The sequence below is a fragment of the Ctenocephalides felis genome, unplaced genomic scaffold (genome assembly GCF_003426905.1).
Source record: "Ctenocephalides felis isolate EL2017-DRISC unplaced genomic scaffold, ASM342690v1 CF-g0.4_SCAFFOLD_03572, whole genome shotgun sequence".
Classification (NCBI taxonomy): domain Eukaryota; kingdom Metazoa; phylum Arthropoda; class Insecta; order Siphonaptera; family Pulicidae; genus Ctenocephalides; species Ctenocephalides felis.
In genome coordinates this window covers 3,598,074-3,618,095 of record NW_020539726.1, presented here as the reverse complement: position 1 = coordinate 3,618,095, position 20,022 = coordinate 3,598,074, and positions in this window count along the sequence as shown.

The following is a 20,022-nucleotide window of genomic DNA, read 5'->3' as shown; positions in this document are numbered from 1 at the left end:
ACTTGCTCTGATATTGCAAATGAAATGAAAATGTTAATCAATATAATCCGATATTTAAAATATCTAGTTATAATTATAACTAGAATATTATAAAAGAAGATTATCAATAAACAAATTAATAAGTTATGAAACAGTGCATTACGTATATTCTGATACAAAGGCAAATGAGAGTTTTACAGAAATAAAAGTAAAGTGTTTCGAATTATATTTATATCAAATATCACTTACAATTTTATTTGTCACTATTACTTTCTTGTTCAGATTTTATTATTGTTTATTTCTGCTGTAAATTCAAATTGAAAATTTAAAATTGAATTTACAAATATCCGTTTTGGAGAATATCCATACACTAGTCACCATTAAAAATATTAAGGTCACTGATTTTGAAAACACTAATTTATTTATTTGACATTATGTATTTTATAGATATTAAAGTTATGAGAATGTAACGGATTTTCATTAAAAGTTTTTATACATTAAATTGGATATGAAAAAATGCGTGAATCGTTTCCCAACATCTCTATGCAAATTAGACTCTGAGTGCTGGGTATTATATATAACCCAGTTCAAATAAATTTGCGTATTCAATTAAAATACATCGACAGATTTTCAGAATCATAAATGAATTGTAAATAAATTGATAAACAATTTATATAGCACAATGATACTTTTCGTTTATATCCAATATTTGCTGCATTAAATAAATAGGAATTTAATGAATATTCATTATAAAACCTGAATTCAGCATTAATGGAGCATATATAGTATTGCCAATATAAATATTGCTATGCGCTAATTATAGTTATATAATATATATATATATATATATATATATATATATTAATAGAATTTATTTATTTAGAAGGCTGGATGGTCACATAAAACGACATCTGTTGTAGAAATTATAAAGTTTATTTTGTCATTTATTTAAATATATTATATCGTATAACAATATGTATGATGTCAATAATACAACATGACATATGAAATGAATAACTCACTATTGTAGTTTCACATCCAACAAATCCGCTATTGACGACAGAACAATTTTCTGTATACTGTATATGAAATATAAATATAAAATAAAATAATGATATAGAATAAATACGGTAGCGCAGGACACAAAGTTCCTATTTGATCCCAAGTCAATTATATCACAAAAATTACCACCATTCCCAGCTAATTCATCATTCTATAAATGTGTTTTTTTTGCTGTTCAAAAATTTGTAACCTGGTCTCTTTACCCCATAGGCGGGGTAAAGTAGGACTGTCATTTTACAATATAATAATAATCTCTACGATGTATTTTTTCACAGAGATAGCACTTTAACAAAATGTTTTTTTAACTAAATTCATATATTCATCCACTGAAATGAATATATATATATTCATTCACTGTGTTTTCTGATCAACGTTTTTGCTAAGGTAAAGGTTCAGTTGGTCCTTTTTACTCCATTCAGGTAAAACCTTTTATTTAGATTCAATAACAAACCTCGATAATATAATCTAACTTAAAATAAACATTACATCCTATAATTCAATTATATAACGTATACTTAAAAATTATATCAAGGTCTAGAAATGCTCACAACCAAAACAAATAACGACAAAAAAAAAATCTAAAATATTATGGATTTTAAACATTGTGTAGTAGTAGTACATATTGTTCTTAAAGAAATCTCAACTTCACTGGTTTCTTAGATAACGGTGGTGGACCTTTTTGCCTGCGGACCTTTGAGCTCTGCTCTAATCTATTTAAAAAGTTTTTAAATTTTTTTTTTGAATATCGAAAAATAATTTAGATGTTAATTTTAATTCTTGCTAAAGTTATAAACATCACTTATAATACTTCAAATAATTATAATAATCTACTTGAAATATTGAATATTCATCGAATATTTCATTAGGGCACGATTCTTGAGTCACAGACAAAGAATTGTATTCATACATACATAACATACTCACATACAAATACATTTTTCTAAGGTATGCCAAAATGTTCAGAAACCTTCAAAACGTGAAGATATACAAGAACTTTCATTTTCGATTTTTTCGATCATTATAATAACTTACCCTACGGGAAGTTGAAAAATCAAAAAAAGGACCATAATACATGTGAGCCATTCAAATAAAATCAGTGCTATGAAAATCAATTCTTCGATTACTAGTTTTTCTTCTTATATTACCAAACATTGCATGAAAGGTAAAGCTATCCACTTTGTTTAAGGAACTTTGAATCATTTCTTGTCGATAATGATTTATAAAAATCACTAAACTAACCGTAACTTATATTCATTTATATTTTATCTTATATTTGTATAAACGAACTCTGTATTCTGTAGTAAACTCTGTAGAAATAAGACATTATGCTAATAAGATAAAAAAATATATATTAATATGTTTGACCCATACATCTGTGACAGGTGCAAATTTATTGGTTGACCGAGTAGCTTAATAAGTAGCTTGTTTGAACTTTTATATTGCGCCGAACGGTGGTTTATAATCCCGGCGTGAGCGCGCACTCAGGAATTACCAGAGAGAAATTTTCAATTAAGCTGAAGTCGCTGGACACAGACGCATACATATATACGGCACTTTGTATGAGTTTAGTGAAAAAAAAACACGAAAAGCGTGAACTTTTAATTACTTTTTTTAATTAGTACGAGAGATTCTGCCGACTCCGAAGTAGAAAAAACATTTACGCATTTGAATGGTGTCAACATTCGAAACGCTCGATTCAGTCAAGATGGTGATGTTTAAATACTTGACAAGTACTATAAAATTGTTGCAAGTAATGAAAACTTCAAAAGTATCTAACAAATTAATGCTTCTGTACATAATATTTGCACTTATCAAAATTTTCTGACAAATTATTATATATGAGTTAAAGTGTTTTAAGATTAAAGGGCTTTTATAATTTGTTAAGATATTTTTACCATTTTTCTATGTTTTGTACCAAACATATGTATCAATACTCGAATTACTCCATTCAGTCAAGAAGCTAATGTATAAATACTCTACAATAACTCATACAAGTAATACACTCTTCAACAATGTTGATAAAATTAATTCTTCCATATAAAAGATTTTCTTCAATCGGAATGTTTCTCAAAAATAATTACATATTCATTTATGTGCCTCACGTATAACAAAATTGGATACTTTTAAAAACAATCAAGAAAATAAAATGTATAAAAAAAATTATTATAATGATCTTTGCATACGTTTTATATATAAAGCTATAAAAGAGGTATATTCTCTTTCCCAGTATTAAAATATTTAGCAAACTTTAAATTGTGAAGTTAAAATTTTCAACTTTTTAGTGTGAAAATAAAAATTTTGCTGTATATTAAACTAATAAATACGATTTTTAGTAGATATTATACTAAAATTATTGAATGTTTAGATAATAACCAATACTATAATATTTTAGGTTTAAACTTTGATCTACATCAGTACCCAAACTTTTATCAAATCTTCAACTATTATTAATATCAGCCTGATTATCTTTCTCCCCAAATCTTTCATGTTAACTATTTTAGAGTTTTTAAAACAGAATCAGTTTTTTAGCTAATACGTAAACAAATTTTGAACTTAAAAGTTAATCATAAAAAAACATCTGAGCCGATTGTCGCTCTGAAGTAATTCATACGATATCATATCAAGTTTCATAAATAGTTTTTAAATTAGATTTATGTAAATGGTGAGGACAAGATACATAACATTATATTTGGGTAGATAGTTAAGTAAAATTTGTATGCATTTGTTTTCTAAAAATAAACCTTGAAATGTTAAAGTTAATAAACATTTTATTAAATAGGCCTATTCGGGTACTTCTTATAGCAACTTGAGCAAAATAACCACTGTTACTGATTTGTAACTAGATAATCAATGAACAGAAAATCCAAAAGTACTGCAAATAAGCCCAAAAACTATATTCAGTAATGACGTTCTTCGTAGTGTTTATAACCTAAATTTGAGGTTATAGCCTTTGTAGAGTTTGTAGCCTAAATTTGAGTACAAAAAACAAACTGATAAAAGATTTTCACTATTTTACATCAAGTTTTAGTACCTTATTTCTACGTATTTCAAGTATTTATAAATACTTGTTATTAAAAAACATAATTTCAAATAAAAGTTTCAAATAAAAATACATTCTATAACACTACAAAGAATTGATTATATGATATTAGCAATAATGATCAAACTAAAAACTACAGAGAAAAATTATTAGAGAAATTTTTTGACTCATGTGAGCTTAAGTGATGCATACATAACGTCGTACAATCTGGGTTCATATTTTTCACAGATTTTGTCATTATATATATATATATATATATATATATATATATATATACTTGTAGTATTAGCACGTATGTAAGCCCTGTGTATATTCTGGGGGATCTGTGTGAGCACTTAAATATATTCTGTATACTCTGAGGATATTCCCTCGGACGTCCGGGCTTTGCAGTATTGCTATATCCTATCGACGGTATTGAAAAATATACAACAAAAACTTTACAAATATTGAGCGTATAAATCTACATAAATAAAACACGTGACTGTTTTTTATGACATTCTTGATCTTTGCGCATACAAATAAGTTGACTCAGTGTATTCGATTGAAAATATGGAATCTGATAAAAATATTATAATATTTTAGAAAAGGTGTCATTCGATGCAGACCAAACTTTTTTACATGTTTGCCAGAATACAAATGAGGCGAATGTCGACCCAATACTATTCAAGGTGAGAATGAAATAAAAACCAAATGTGAACCTGATTTGTGTAACAACAGTTTTATTACTGATGTATAATCATACTAATTAATCTTTATATTTTTAATGTAGTATCAACATCTCAAAGATAATGTTTATGTTATCGAAAAAAAATCTGATATCCAGTTTCATCGCCCTTTTACATCCTTCTGAATTGATTGACTTCTGAACTATAAAGTGTGAGTTTGTATGTGAGCCTAAATTTGACCTTTTATGGACTTTTTTTCAAAAATGTCTGTACCGCTTTCAAAAATTTAAAAGACATTTAGCAAATCTAGCTAAGAACATGCATTGACTAGTTATGGCCGAAGTGTTTCTTCATAATTATCAGATAAGTGCAAAAAAAATCTACATTTTCGCCAAAAGCTCTGTATCGATTTATGAATCGATTTATCAAAAGCTGTTCGAATTCGACAGTTGGAAACCATGCTGATTAGTTGTTTCACTTGAGCTGTTCCTTTGTGATTATCTGTTAATTTTTTGAAGATTTTAATGTATATTTTTGTAGCTATTATGATCTAATATAACATCCTAATATATTATAGGGCAATAAGTGGTAAAATTATAAAAATTCATGAAATTTTGGAATATAAAATTATAAATTTTCATTCAAGTTTGGAATAAGACTGCGCGCTTTAGATACCAATTAGTTTTTAATGAAAAGTGACATATTTATTTTCTATAAATAAATTTCATTACACACAATTCAAAAAGTTGCTGAATCTCATTGTATTTAATATACGTTATATGTTTGGCAAATAGATTATTAATTATTTTTTTAGATCGTTTATAGTATCCATTTTCAGTTGTGCGATTTATTAACGAACTCTTGTTAATATCTACGTAATTTTGGAAACATTTTTTTATGATTAAATTCTATTAAATCTAAAATTGAAGCCAGAAATAAAAATAAATCGGAAATTTAAACTGTAACTACCTTAGACTAGCAAATTGTACATTTGATATATGAATCGTTAAAATATTATATCCTTGGCATATAAAAGTTTTGTAGTAAAAGTATAAGCAATCAATAGGAGTTCGTGAACTTTTGAGTTTTTTCGTATAAATATAATACTCACTAAAGTTAAACGTGTGATGCGCATAATTTATTTACAATTTGTTGGAAAGTGATGATGACGAGCTGAATAAAACTTCGAAACGGATAATAACACGAAAATAACAAACACATTTAAAATAAATCTAATTTACATTAACATAAACAATTTTTATGACTAAAATTTCTATCAATTAAACTTAAGTGTGCTACATTTGATGCGAAGAAAAATTGAATAAAGTACCATTTTGCCAAATGTTGCTAAAGCAAGTTGCATTAAGTTTCTGATACGTATACATAGTTATCCAAACGGAAAAGCATTAATATTCAGTTGTTTAGGTAAAATGTACAGCTGTTCATTTCGAAAATAAAATTGTCGTATTGATCAAAAATTAATCAGTTGGTACAATTTTCAATTGATGTTCCTCAAACATACTTATCACATCTGTTTTTGTATAAATTAAATTAATTGTTGCGAAATAGTAAATAATCAAATTTAAAGTTTTAAAGATTCTATAATTTGCATAAAAATGTCATTCACTTAACTGTTATTTAATATTCAATCGATCCATAATACGGTTTGACATTGGGCTGCAATTTTACTTTTTATTTTGCGACAAGGGTTCTGTCCCCACATGATAGATTGCGCCTAGGTGGTTGCTCTAGCGTCCGTCCGGTGTAAGGAACAAGTAAATTTTCTTCTCTAACTAAGAAACAAGCAAGAGATAAAAAATATACTCTTTGTTAGTTTTATATCATACATCATTCTGGTGACGTACGATCCAAGATTGGAATCATAATATAATAGCTATAGTAAAGACACTATTATGGAGTAATGATTGTAAAACGTTGTAATATAAATGCAAAATATCATAAAATTTTGCACAACCATTTCGTAAGTTATGATGTATTATGCTTTGTTATATCTCGTAGTAAGTTTGGAAAAAAAAAACAGATTAAAATTTAAAAAAAAAAATCGAAATGTGGAGTTTAATTTAACCCATTAATGCTTTGCAGCTTTTGAGTTACGGTATATGAATATATTTTCAATTTGATTACTCCCAATTATTGATAAATTCAGTTATTCATCTTAGTATTTAGTAAAATTTTAATTTTGAATTAGTGGTGTATAGCATCGTACGCTAAGGCAAATTGCGGGAACTTCACGTACCGTAACCAAAGGAATATTAATAGGAGGAGGAATATTAAATGTTTTCAAATGGATTATTATAAATACTATAATATTCTCAAATATTTATAAGAATTGTATAAACTGAACCACATAATGGAAATTATTTATTTAAAGTATATAAGTGAGCTTTAAAACTCTAGCCAGGATTAAAATTTAAATCTGAATTATTTTTGATAAAAAAAAATGAAATAATAAAAAACAATTGTTTCGTCAACACAAGCAGAATTGTTTTGTAACATTTGTTAAATCGGATGCTTATTTCTCTCAAAAACCGCCATTTTTTGTACAATTAGCTCTGTATCTTCGAAATGACAGGACCTGCCTTTGCCAAAAACGAATAACCACTTCTCCCAATCATTACAAATTGAATGTTAATTGAACAATAATTCAAAATAAATTAATGATCGTTAGTTTCCACCATTTTGATATTATGTTTTGAACACGTTTGTTTGATTGAAACCGTTTCTTATTTTGTGTTTCCAATCAGAAGGTTTTAGGTTTAATACCCATCTTGGACAGACACGACAATTAGATGCCAAGTAGTAGTGACGTGGGTTTTTATTTAAAAATATAGATGTAAATATATTTCAAAGTCAAAGTAGTCCTTTTCCGGCTTTGCTGCATCAAATAAAAAATATTAAAAAATATATCGAGTAATTTCATTAGAAATTATATAGACATATTTTCACAGTTAATAGCACTCTTGTTTTCTAATTGCTGTGTGATATGAAAAAACATAAGTTGGTATAACCTCTTACATTCTCTGCTAATAGAAAAGAACAAATTTTCAAATTGTTCAATGTTAATGAGACCGAGAAATGATGTTAAGAATTATTACGGAATTTTCTATTATCCTCATATCATTTAATTCTGAGTAGACATATTCACAGGACGCACAAACATATTATTATTTTTACAACACAACAGATTGTGCAAATTGATCATTCTTTTAATTCCGATAAGAACTTGCTTATTGTAAACTTTTCTTTCGGAGAATAGCTCAATATTTATAGATCAATGTTATATCATCTGCATACAGAATTACACGGATTACAGATTTTTTTTAGTTCTGTTCATGTAAATATAATATTTTATATAGATAATTCTTGCATTTTTACAAAACAAGTTTAATGTGTTTATAAGTACTTAATTAGTGACATTCAAACATCATATCATATCATAAGAGATACTTTAGCTCAAGCGAACTGGCAATCAAAAGACTTTTTGTTCTGAAATTTTTTATTATTACTGTCACTTCAATAAATCAAAGTAATTTAAGTAACCAATATTATATAAAATATATTCTTATAAAATCAATTGACAATATTAGAATGTTGAATTAGTTGCTAAATGTTTTATAAATTAATTGAAGTTCAAATTTGTTAATGTCAAATAGAATTTCAATCACCTATAGTCAATAAGAGACATAAAAAATATCAGACAATTGTGTATGTATTTTCAGCCTAAGGCACGTGTTCTAAGATTTTATAGAATTATTCTCTACCATATATTCTGCTGAGTACACACGACCCAGTGCGGATGAAATAGTGTACTTTATCACTTCGCTCTTGACAAACGCACCCGCAGCATAATTTCGGGTGTCCTGACGCGAATAGGTCACGTATTTTTCAAAATGTCGCCGTATATTCCACATAGAATATGCAGTAGTTTCGACAGAGATCGATCCCTGATAAACGATTATGATATTCAAATATTTACCGCGGGTCGCACACGATTTTGTGATGTTCGAATAGATTATGTTGATCTTTCCCGCTGGTTTCAATGGTATTTATGTGTACTCTTGCATGGTGACGTCAGCGTGGTTTGCTCTGTCGAAAATGTATCACGACAGTGACATATTCAAACAGGAAGGTGACGGGGGTGACGAGTCGGATAAAAATTCGAATCGGATGTAATGACACGAGAATAATAAATATATTTCGAAAACTTTACTAATGATGTTTGTATATTGTAGGGCAAACTGTTCGCCTAGCTTTACACATACATAAAAATGTAAATGTAACAAGCAAATTACTATTAGTCTGACATAATTTATTATCGAAAGCTAACTTAATAGACTGAAACGTTGACAACTGATTAATTAGTATTTCATTTTTTATGTCAACTTGCACAAATATAATGTGTATAAATATAAAGCTACCAGTGGAAATAATGATAGTTCTAATTTTATTAAAAAATAGTTTATATTATAAAATCACTAACATTTATTCAAAATGAATTATGTTCTTCATTATTGATACTATATTGATATGTATTGTGCCTCGATCAGAACTAGGGAATGCAATACCGGTATACCTGTTTTTACCTGTATTTACCTTGAAATTACTGGTATTTTCGGTATTTTTACAGAAGCGCTAGTTAATACAATTACACACGAGTTTAAAGTTCTCAGAACAAATTTATCTTTAAATTCCACAATCGCATAAATAGATATATCTTTAAGTGGTTCTATAGTATAAGCAAATGTCAAAATACAAACTGAATATTAAAACGCGTCATCAAGCTGAATATTTATTGCTTTACTTTAAATTTCACGCGAACCTTTTTTATGTATGACGCTAATTCTGAATTAATTCATATTGACAGAAACAATTATTACAAGTAGTGCTATGGAAAGTATTTCTCTAATGACAAATTAATGTCATATAGGTTGCATGCTTTCTAGAAAGATTGTCACATTTCGTAAAACCAGTGAAACCTGACATGCCTCTACCTGAAGACATCATTATGTATCGGTCATTACAAAACTTTTCTGTCCGCAGAATCCACAAATGAACAACTTGATTAAAAAACCAGAGAGCGGAAAAAAACTTCTTACCGAAAACTCAGACATCTGCTTCGACGACGTTAGAGTTAGAGTTTTGTTGAATCTAGGTCGAACAAATGAAATAAAAATGAGGCACGTTTTGTAGAGAATCAGATTTTATAACAGAGTTATACTGAAGTATAAGACTAAGAAAGTTTCACTACTACTAATAATGATTAAGCTGAGAATTATTAATAGTACCAATTTGAATTGTAAATTTTAAATGCAAAGAAATTAACAATGAGCATTAGAAATCAACAACAATTGCAATTTTGTACCTTTTTGGTAATTTTTTAATATTGTGATATAAATAAAATTTTCAAAATATTATTTAACTATTTGATTATTTAGTCAAAATATTATTCAACAATAATTGCAATTTTATAACTTTTTCGTGCTTTTTTAATATGGTAATATAAGAGATTCGAAATATTATTTAACTATTTCGTTACTTTTTTGTTGATAAAATGTGTTTTAAAAATGTAGATATATATTGACTCAGCATGCTTATCGAGTATTCACACAGATTTCTGTCGTCAGATTTGATCCATGACAATTTTATTCGTCAATCTCAAAGTAAGTTACCGTGCCAAAATATCAAATAAAAAAAATGCAATTGTTTGATAAAAATGAAAACATTATCACTAAAGTTGACTTCTTTTCCCTTAAGAACAACAAGTGCATGAAACAAAAATCGTATTATTTATTTCAATTAAATATCATACACTTAGTAAGAACAAACTAGTGGTGTATAGTATACCATATACACACACACACACACACACACATATATATATATATATATATATATATATATATATGTGGGTGTGTGCTAGATGACCCGACAGACGTTGCTCTGTACCCACGTCTACAACTTAAAGTTGACGTGGTCCAAACGTTGTACCCGTATTCAAATTTTTTAATATTCTAACCTATACTTTTTAATATTCTATTATGTCCTTCCATTTATAGTCTCAGCAGTTTTTTAATCAAGATAAAAAAATCAGAAACAATAAATATACGGTGAAAAAAACAATATCACCTTTGTTATTTCCAACCAATGAAATTGCTGAAATAATTTATTTAATATATAATAGTCTTTAGTTTGCATAATCGCGTTCCCTATATTAGTTGCTTTTTGGAAATTACATTTTTCTCACAAATAATTTAATCAACAATATTGCTTTAGTTGAAATCTTAGGTGAATATATTTGTAAAATCTAGTTACTAAGGCACTGTTCAATCTAAGGCCATGATGAAACTAATGAATTTTTGACATATGCATGAATCATTTTTTCAATAAGTATAAATATTCTCTTGTATTTAAATAATTTAGTAATGTCAAGCAAAATATAACATGTATAAGTTAAAAAAAAATACATATGCAATTTTGGATGTATTGTCTTATTTATTAAACCAAATTATATAATTTCATCTGCCAAACATTTATTGTATTTTATATGCTTTTAATTTCTGGCACATCTCAGCTGTCGACAATAATATTGTAGATATTATATTTTTCGTATTCATGATTATGAATATGGACATTTTATACTAATATTGTCTAGACTCGCTTTTTGCCAGATGACAGCTCCCATGTATCAAAATGTTTTCAATGTCAAACAATGATATGTTGTTTTTTGTGATTTTTTCATTTATTTCTACAATATTACTATAATTTTATAATCACATACATCCTAAAAAAATCCCTTAGCAAACTTCAGAAAGATTTATAAAAATCCGAATAATCGTTTAGGAGGAGTTTATTTACATACATCATTATAGAAGAATTCCATACATGAGATGTTTATTTTTTTTTCAGAATTGCACTTTAAATAGCTCTTTTATAAAATTACAAGGGTAGAAATCCGCACTTTTAATGCTTGAGAACAAATTTCGAAATATTCATTTATAAATAATACAGAACAACTTCGCACATTTTGCAGCATCAATGCATACAAATATACAATTTATATTTCTTGCTAATAATGTTCAACAAAATATTTTAACATCGAATTCAGAACAATAATCCACTCGAAATTATTTGGGTCCGCTTTGAAGCTTTTTGTATTTTATTTCTTATACCCGCCGTAAGTCTAGCTAGTAATGACCTGGGAAATCAATTACAGTTCGAGATCTCATTAATTACAGCAGGTTTAATGGGGCACACTTGTGACCATTACTTTCTTTATGACATTTAATAAAATGTCGACAATCTCTCTAGCAGAAACTACACGTTCTAAAAAATTAATGAATATTTTGAAGTATGTACACGACGTATCAAAATACATCTTATGTATAATAATGTCATTAATGTCATCCATATGCTACAATTTTATCATTTTTAAATGAAAGAAAAGCAATGAAAGATCAGTATTTCATTTATGAACAAAAATTATTTTATACAATAACTGCTGATCATCTATCGCCTTCAATCATCTGTGGAATTTACAGGCTTACGAGCGTTATTTTCCTCTACGACTGATGTGTTTTGTTTGACAGACATTACGAAACTTTTCATTATCGTAAATTTTAATGTATTTTTGCAGAGAAAATAGTACATTATAGTACATTGAATTTCATTAATATTATTTTATCACACTTTTATTATGTTTTTTTTAGGTAAATTTAGTGTAAATATTTATAAAATTTAATTTCTTGAGATATACTACATAAAGTACAATCTTTCTTCATAAATCATGACCCAGCTTACATGTATGAAAAAACAATCAATTTAAATTTTTCATGAGTAGGGGAGTCTTGGTACAGTCGTATCAGGGTACGGTAGTGACAGCTGTTATATCAGCTAAACTATATTGATTTTGATATGGGGTCCAACGAGAGAAAGATATAATATGTTTGTTTGAGCAAGTTCCCATTAATGATTTTAGTCAGCAACGCTGTCAAAAAGTCAAAAGTAAGTTCCTTAGTTCGATTTTTTTTAATAATATTGTTATTTGTATACAGACAGATCGCTTTGTTTGTTATTTTGCTGAAAGTTGAACATTGGGAGTTAATTATCACTAATTAGTTTTTGCGTAGATAATTCAGCTCAACCATAACGATGATTTGTTTTCAAAAATGTGTGTTGGGTGCGGTTGAGAAAATTTTGCGGGTACGGTTGTGACATGTATTTCTTGTCATTTTCCGGTGCAGATTAAGTAGACAAAAATAAATAACTTAACTAGGACAAAATTCGAAGGAAAAATGAAAAAAAATCAAGACAATAAACTAGAGTTGACTTCTTTTCCCATAAGAACAACACGTGTATGAAACAAAAAAACCTATTATACACTTAAAATTAAGAACAAACTAGTGGTGTATAGCATTTATATATATATATATATATATATATATATATATATATATATATATATATATATATATATATATATATGTGTTGGGTGCGGTTGAGAAAATTTTGCGGGTACGGTTGTGACATGTATTTCTTGTCATTTTCCGGTGAAGATTAAGTAGACAAAAATAAATAACTTAACTAGGACAAAATTCGAAAGAAAAATGAAAAAAATTCAAGATAATAAAAAGTTTTTGAAAGACTTTTTTGTTGTGCATCTTATACATCTTATTTGAAATCTTGTTATGCATCTTATACATCTTATTCATTAAGCCGATGATTCACATGTATTATAAGCTTATTCAACTTGCCTTAAGGCAAAGTGTCAATTACACTTAGTTATTATTATTTTCAAGGATGTAGAACGATGCATGTAAAATTGATTGTTAACTGCAAATTGATTAATTTTCATAATGTAAAAATGAATAACGATTATTTTATTGAAATTGTTTTATTAAACTGCAAGTTTTTATTTCCAAATAAAACGATGTGCAAGACCGAGAAATAATAGATATTATTGTATGCGATTTGCTTATAATTAATTGAATAGATATATCAATAAATCTTATATATATATATATATATATATATATATATATATATATATATATATATATATATTTAATGATATATAATACATCTTCATACCTTCTATTATTTCGATTGTGGTATAAATTTTGCTTGTGCTCATTGACGCGATCATGCAAATATAAAAATAATCTGACTTCTGGAGATATTAAAGTAGACAAAATGACATGTACATAGAGTAGAATATAAATTGGTTCTCTGTTTTTACATGTTTTGGGAAAATCGATCGAATGCCTTTCATCAAGTATAAAACCTGTGGAATATTGCACAGACAGATTTGAAATATGTTGTTGTAGGTATATACATATTGTTTGGAAAGTATATTTTATCACTAACTTTTAAAAATATTATCTCTGGTATTATCATGTCAAATAGCCAGTATATTAAACTTTTAGAATAACAACATTGCATTGTTATCTGCATTATTAAAGCAAGAGACACTTTGCGTGAAATTCTGCTGAATAAAATACGACCTCAATTCTTCATTTTAATATTACGTAGCAAAGGTTTCAGGACGTTCAGGGCACGATATAAAAATATGTAAAGTTCACAGAAAAGTTAGAAATATGAACACTTTGTGCGAACTGCTGCCTACCACCGCGCTCGATTTAATGTAGGTGAAACAGATACAATAAAACTCTTCCTACATGCCAGATCTCTGTTTTAAAACTTTATTTGAATAAACTTTAAATAGAGTTGGTTTCAGAAAATATAAAATTTATTAGTTCTATTTGATGAATCGTATATGAAATCTTCTTCTGATAGCCAGTATTTTATGTAATTAATATTGACGCAACGTTAGCAAATTATTTCTGATTAATTAAAGGTATTTTAGTAAGACGTGCGTATAATATATGGAATTAAGTTAAAATAATATATCAAATGAATCTCATATCAAAATAAGCTTGAAATAAATATTTGCATAAATAATTTACTGCACAATTGGTATGAATTTACTGATATTTACTTAATTATATTGACAATTATCAAATTTATGTTTTAAAAATTTGCATGTAATTTTACTGTTATTAGTGACTTATAAAATCAAATAATAAAAGTGAATAATTTCACCATATTAAATCCCGTTGATATTATTGTGGTTATGTGAAAGGTATAAGAAATAATCTAAAACCATAAAACTTTGTACGAGTATATTACACTTTACATATACCTTTCATGAACTTTCCGATATGTGTAAATAATTGATGTAATCAATAAATATTGAATTCCAGATGATCAATCTGTCTAACAGTTTCTTTGTTTACCTATTATAATAACTGAGTGACTAAGTTGTTCACTTGTCTCCTTCAGTTGTATGTCTGTCCACTCGTTCACCTGCCAACCTGTCTACATTTCTACCTGCCTAAGTATCTACCTGTCTACGTGTTTATATGTCCTAGGTATACCTCTACTCCTGTCTACCGGTCACTTGTGTATAAATATTTTTACATGTAGATGAATGATGAACATACGTTTCGGGTCTTTGATTTGACTTGTTACACATACTCCAAGCTGACAACATGCTTCGTTTGGAATAACCTTTTTTATAATAAAATATATTATTTATTTTTATTTTTATTTTAATTTTACAATTATTTAAAATTTATCATAACTCGACGTTTATCAATTTGTGTTTCATAATTTTTTTGTGCAATTTTTGTGTTTGCACTGAAGATGGGTCAAATCAAGACCCGAAACGTATGCTTTCTTAATGAAAACATTTTCTTTCAATAAAACTGTTTTTAATTACGGGATGGATGTCCAAGAACTAAACCAAGTTATATATATATATATATATATAGGTGATACAATTGTTAATATAATATATATATATATATATATATATATATATATATATATATATATTAACAAAGTCTAATAATCGGGCATAACATCAATAAAAAACATGAATTTCTTTCAAAAATTTTATTTAAATCCATACGTTTCGGCTATAATCCTAGCCTTCATTCAGTGGAAACTAAAAATAAAATTAAAAACTAAAACAATGAATTGGAGTGAAGAAAAAATAAAATAGTAAATAGTACTTATAATTAGTTGATCTTAGTGTTAAATTGGAAAATTTTAATAATCCATGGTATTAGGATATGGTAATGCACTACACTATGTATTATAAACATTAACTTGAAATTACACAATATTTTCACAAAATACTGATTTTAAAAAATCACAAATGGATAGTGTATTATTTGTAGACTGGTTGAAGATGTAATGGAGAAATACATTTTTTAAAAAATATTTTTACGAAGGTTCTACACATGTGTGGAACGAATTGCGAATCCTTTGCGCGAACGCTTTTATTGTTTTGTAAGAAATTTGGAAATGTCATCTAAATAGAAGAGATTTGTGTCGCACAGCGTGTTAAGTTCATTCCGTTTATTTATTATCTTATTGTTATAAATAGTTAAAAAAGATCCCTCTATAATTCTTCGTTTAAATAAATTTTGTTCGAATTGTAGTACAGTCGGATTAGAAAAGTCCATATTGTGTTTTAAAGTGTATATATGTTCTGCAAGTACAGTTTTGAATTGTTTGGGGTTTTTTGAATTGTTTTTATGTTGTTGTAATCGTTTATTCAGGTTCTGGCTAGTTTCTCCTATGTAAATTAAATTACAGTCTAAACAATTTATTTGATAGACGAGATTTCCATCAAATTCGATCTGTTTCGAATTCGAGATTCGATCAAATAAATTGTTTAGACTGTAATTTAATTTACATAGGAGAAACTAGCCAGAACCTGAATAAACGATTACAACAACATAAAAATAATTGCACTACAGTGCATTACCATATCCCAATACCATGGATTATTAAAATTTTCCAATTTAACACTAAGATCAACTAATTGTAAGTACTATTTACTATTTTATTTTTTCTTTTCACTCCAATTCAATTGTTTTAGTTTTTAATTTTATTTTTAGTTTCCACTGAATGAAGGCTAGGATTATAGCCGAAACGTATGGATTTAAAATAAATGTTTGAAAAAAATTCATGTTTTTTATTGATGTTATGCCCGATTATTAGACTTTGTTAATACCTATGTCAACATCAATTCAGAAATATACAAAAAATATATATATATAAATATATATATATATATAAATATATATAAATGGATGTATATCTGTATGTGTTTTTTTAACTTCTCGAAGGAGAAGTTTATGTTTTCATCAAAAAATACGATTCGCTAATTTTATGTTTTCTCGACGTTTCAAGCCATTCTGAATCGAATGAGACCAAATTTGGAAAAAGTATGTGTGTGTGTGTGTGTGTGTGCGTGTGCATTAACAGATTTTTTGCCGTAAATCGCCGTTTTCTCAAAAACGGCTGGACCGATTTCAAAAATTAAAAGCCATTCGATGTATCTCGATGAGGACTATTGTTTGTCAGTTTTGTGCGACGATCGGCCAAACCGTTTCTTCGTAAATAGCAGAGAAGTGAAAACTCTTTCGTTCACGTTTTAGCCCGCAGTTATGAATCGATTTTGAAAATCCAAAAATCGTTCGAAAGATATTGGTTGGGAATCGTGCTGATTAGTTTTTGGTAGAAATCGGCCGGGCCGTTTTCTTGTAATAAAGTTTAAAAAAAAAAAAATTCGACGATTTTTATGATTATTTTTTTGACGGTAGATACCATAGTCTTCTATATTATACTAAAATATTACGGCCCTACGACAACAGGTTCAACTTTAAAAATTCGTCAAAGTTTGCAAAAATTGGTATTGTTTTTTTGGCATTTGTCAAAGTTAGACCTTTGATCGACGTTTTCTCAAAAATGCCTGAGCCGATTTTAGAAATTTAAAAGCTATTTTATGTATTTTGGTGAGGACTATCGTTTGTCAGTTTTGTGTGACGATCTGCCAAGCCGTTTCTTTGCAATTTGAAAAAAAGTGTTAAACTTTTCGTCCACATTTATGCTCATCCTACTGAACCGATTTTAAAACTTCAAAAACTGTTCGAAAGATATTTGTTGGGAATGATGCTGATTAATTTTAGGTGAAAATCTACCGAGCCGTTTTCTTGTAATTAAATGTTGAAAAAAGTGTTAAATTTTCGTCCACATTCAAGCTCATCCTAACGAACCGATTTTAAAAAATCAAAAACTGTTCGAAAGATATCATTTGGGAATGATGCTGATTAATTTTAGGTGAAAATCTACCGAGCCGTTTTCTTGTAATTAAATGTTGAAAAAAAGTGTTAAATTTTCGTCCACATTTAAGCTCATCCTACCGAACCGATTTTGAAAAATCAAAAACTGTTCGAAATATATCATTTGGGAATGATGCTGATTAATTTTAGGTGAAAATGTACCGAGCCGTTTTCTTGTAATTAAATGTTGAAAAAAGTGTTAAATTTTCGTCCACATTTAAGCTCATCCTACCGAACCGATTTTGAAAAATCAAAAACTGTTCGAAAGATATCATTTGGGAATGATGCTGATTAATTTTAGGTGAAAATCTACCGAGCCGTTTTCTTGTAATTAAATGTTGAAAAAAAGTGTTAAATTTTCGTCCACATTTAAGCTCATCCTACCGAACCGATTTTGAAAAATCAAAAACTGTTCGAAAGATATCATTTGGGAATGATGCTGGTTAATTTTAGGTGAAAATCTACCGAGCCATTTTCTTGTAATTAAATGTTGAAAAAAAGTGTTAAATTTTCGTCCACATTTAAGCTCATCCTACCGAACCGAACCGAAAAGCCTGCGCGGATTTATAAAATTTGAAAATAGTTTTAAAGATATCATTTTTTATCAGTAGTCGTGATTAGTTTTAAATTATTGATTTTTGAAAATTTGCTTTTAGAAAATACTCCGAGTCAAAGTGTTCGTACGTTTTCAGTTATGTGTAATAAATCCACTCGGAATACTTTTAATGACTCATAAATTAATTTATTTTTTATTGATTAAGTCGATTATTTAAACATATCGGGAAGTTCATGTAACTTGCCTCCAGGCTAAATACCAAACCAACTAGTTTTTGTATAGCGAAGGAAATGCATTTATGCATCCCAGACATATCTGTGTGCCTGTGTGTATTTGCTATTGATTCATAAACCATAAGCCCAACCGCCTTGAAAATTTTAGAAACTGTTAGGAATATCCCCGGACAGGTTTTAGGATATTTTGATTGAAACCAAGTGTTAGGGGTTGGCCGGCCCGAAGACTTTTTTAGTTTTTTTTAGTCATTCTTTGTTTTTTTCCATAATGCTTATATAAAAATTGCATATAGGCCAAAATTTTTATCATTTTACCACGAGACCATATTTCGTAATAAATTTCATAGTAATCACATCATTTTTTATAAACCATACATCCGATCATAAAATTTTTATTTGGCATGGAAAAACCCCTCATAATTAAAAACGAGACATTTAATGTGCTTGCCCTATATAGGGTAAACGAGAACATATGAATTTTTTCTTAACATATTTTGATGGTTGCTTGTTTGATATGTATTATGCGCTTTGATGTATGTTGTTAGGTTTGTACACTATATATAAGCCTATATTATATATTGCGGTGCTAATATTGGATATTTTACTCAAAAATCTAATACAGTGAAACAATCAATCATGAAAGACACAAGTACTATTTTCGATCTTGATAACTAAATGTGACAGAATCGCATTGTTATTTACACGTATAACACGGCAGTGCGTGATCGGGTACCGCTAGTATATATAATAAAATCCGTAATTATTACCCCTGACTTTAAACTTATTCATTTGTTTGCGCATACAAAATGTATTCATTTTAGCTGTGAACAATATTTTTTCTCTTTTTTACTTGTAGTTTTATTCGAATATTTTTATTCACATAGTCGCAAAGTGTTCTGGCAGAAGTTGCAGATTATGTACGCAACAAATAACGTTCCGGAGCTTCGTCGCGTGCAACGCGGCATGCTGTTGCAATTTCCTCTCCTATCGTGGATCGGTTGACAGGAGCCGTCGATATAGACGGCACAGTACAGGACGTTGAATAATGCGCATAATCTCAGACCTACGTAAGATGTGAAAACGCCATTTTAGGTTTCAAAGAATTATAAATAACATGATTCATGTATATATCAAATGAAGAACTGACGAATCTTTTTGATACGACTATGCTCATGATGGAAACATATTCCGTCATATACTGCTATCACGTAGCGAATGAACGAAGAATAATGATTTGATGATCATAAACTCAAAGTTATTTAGTAATAGTTTT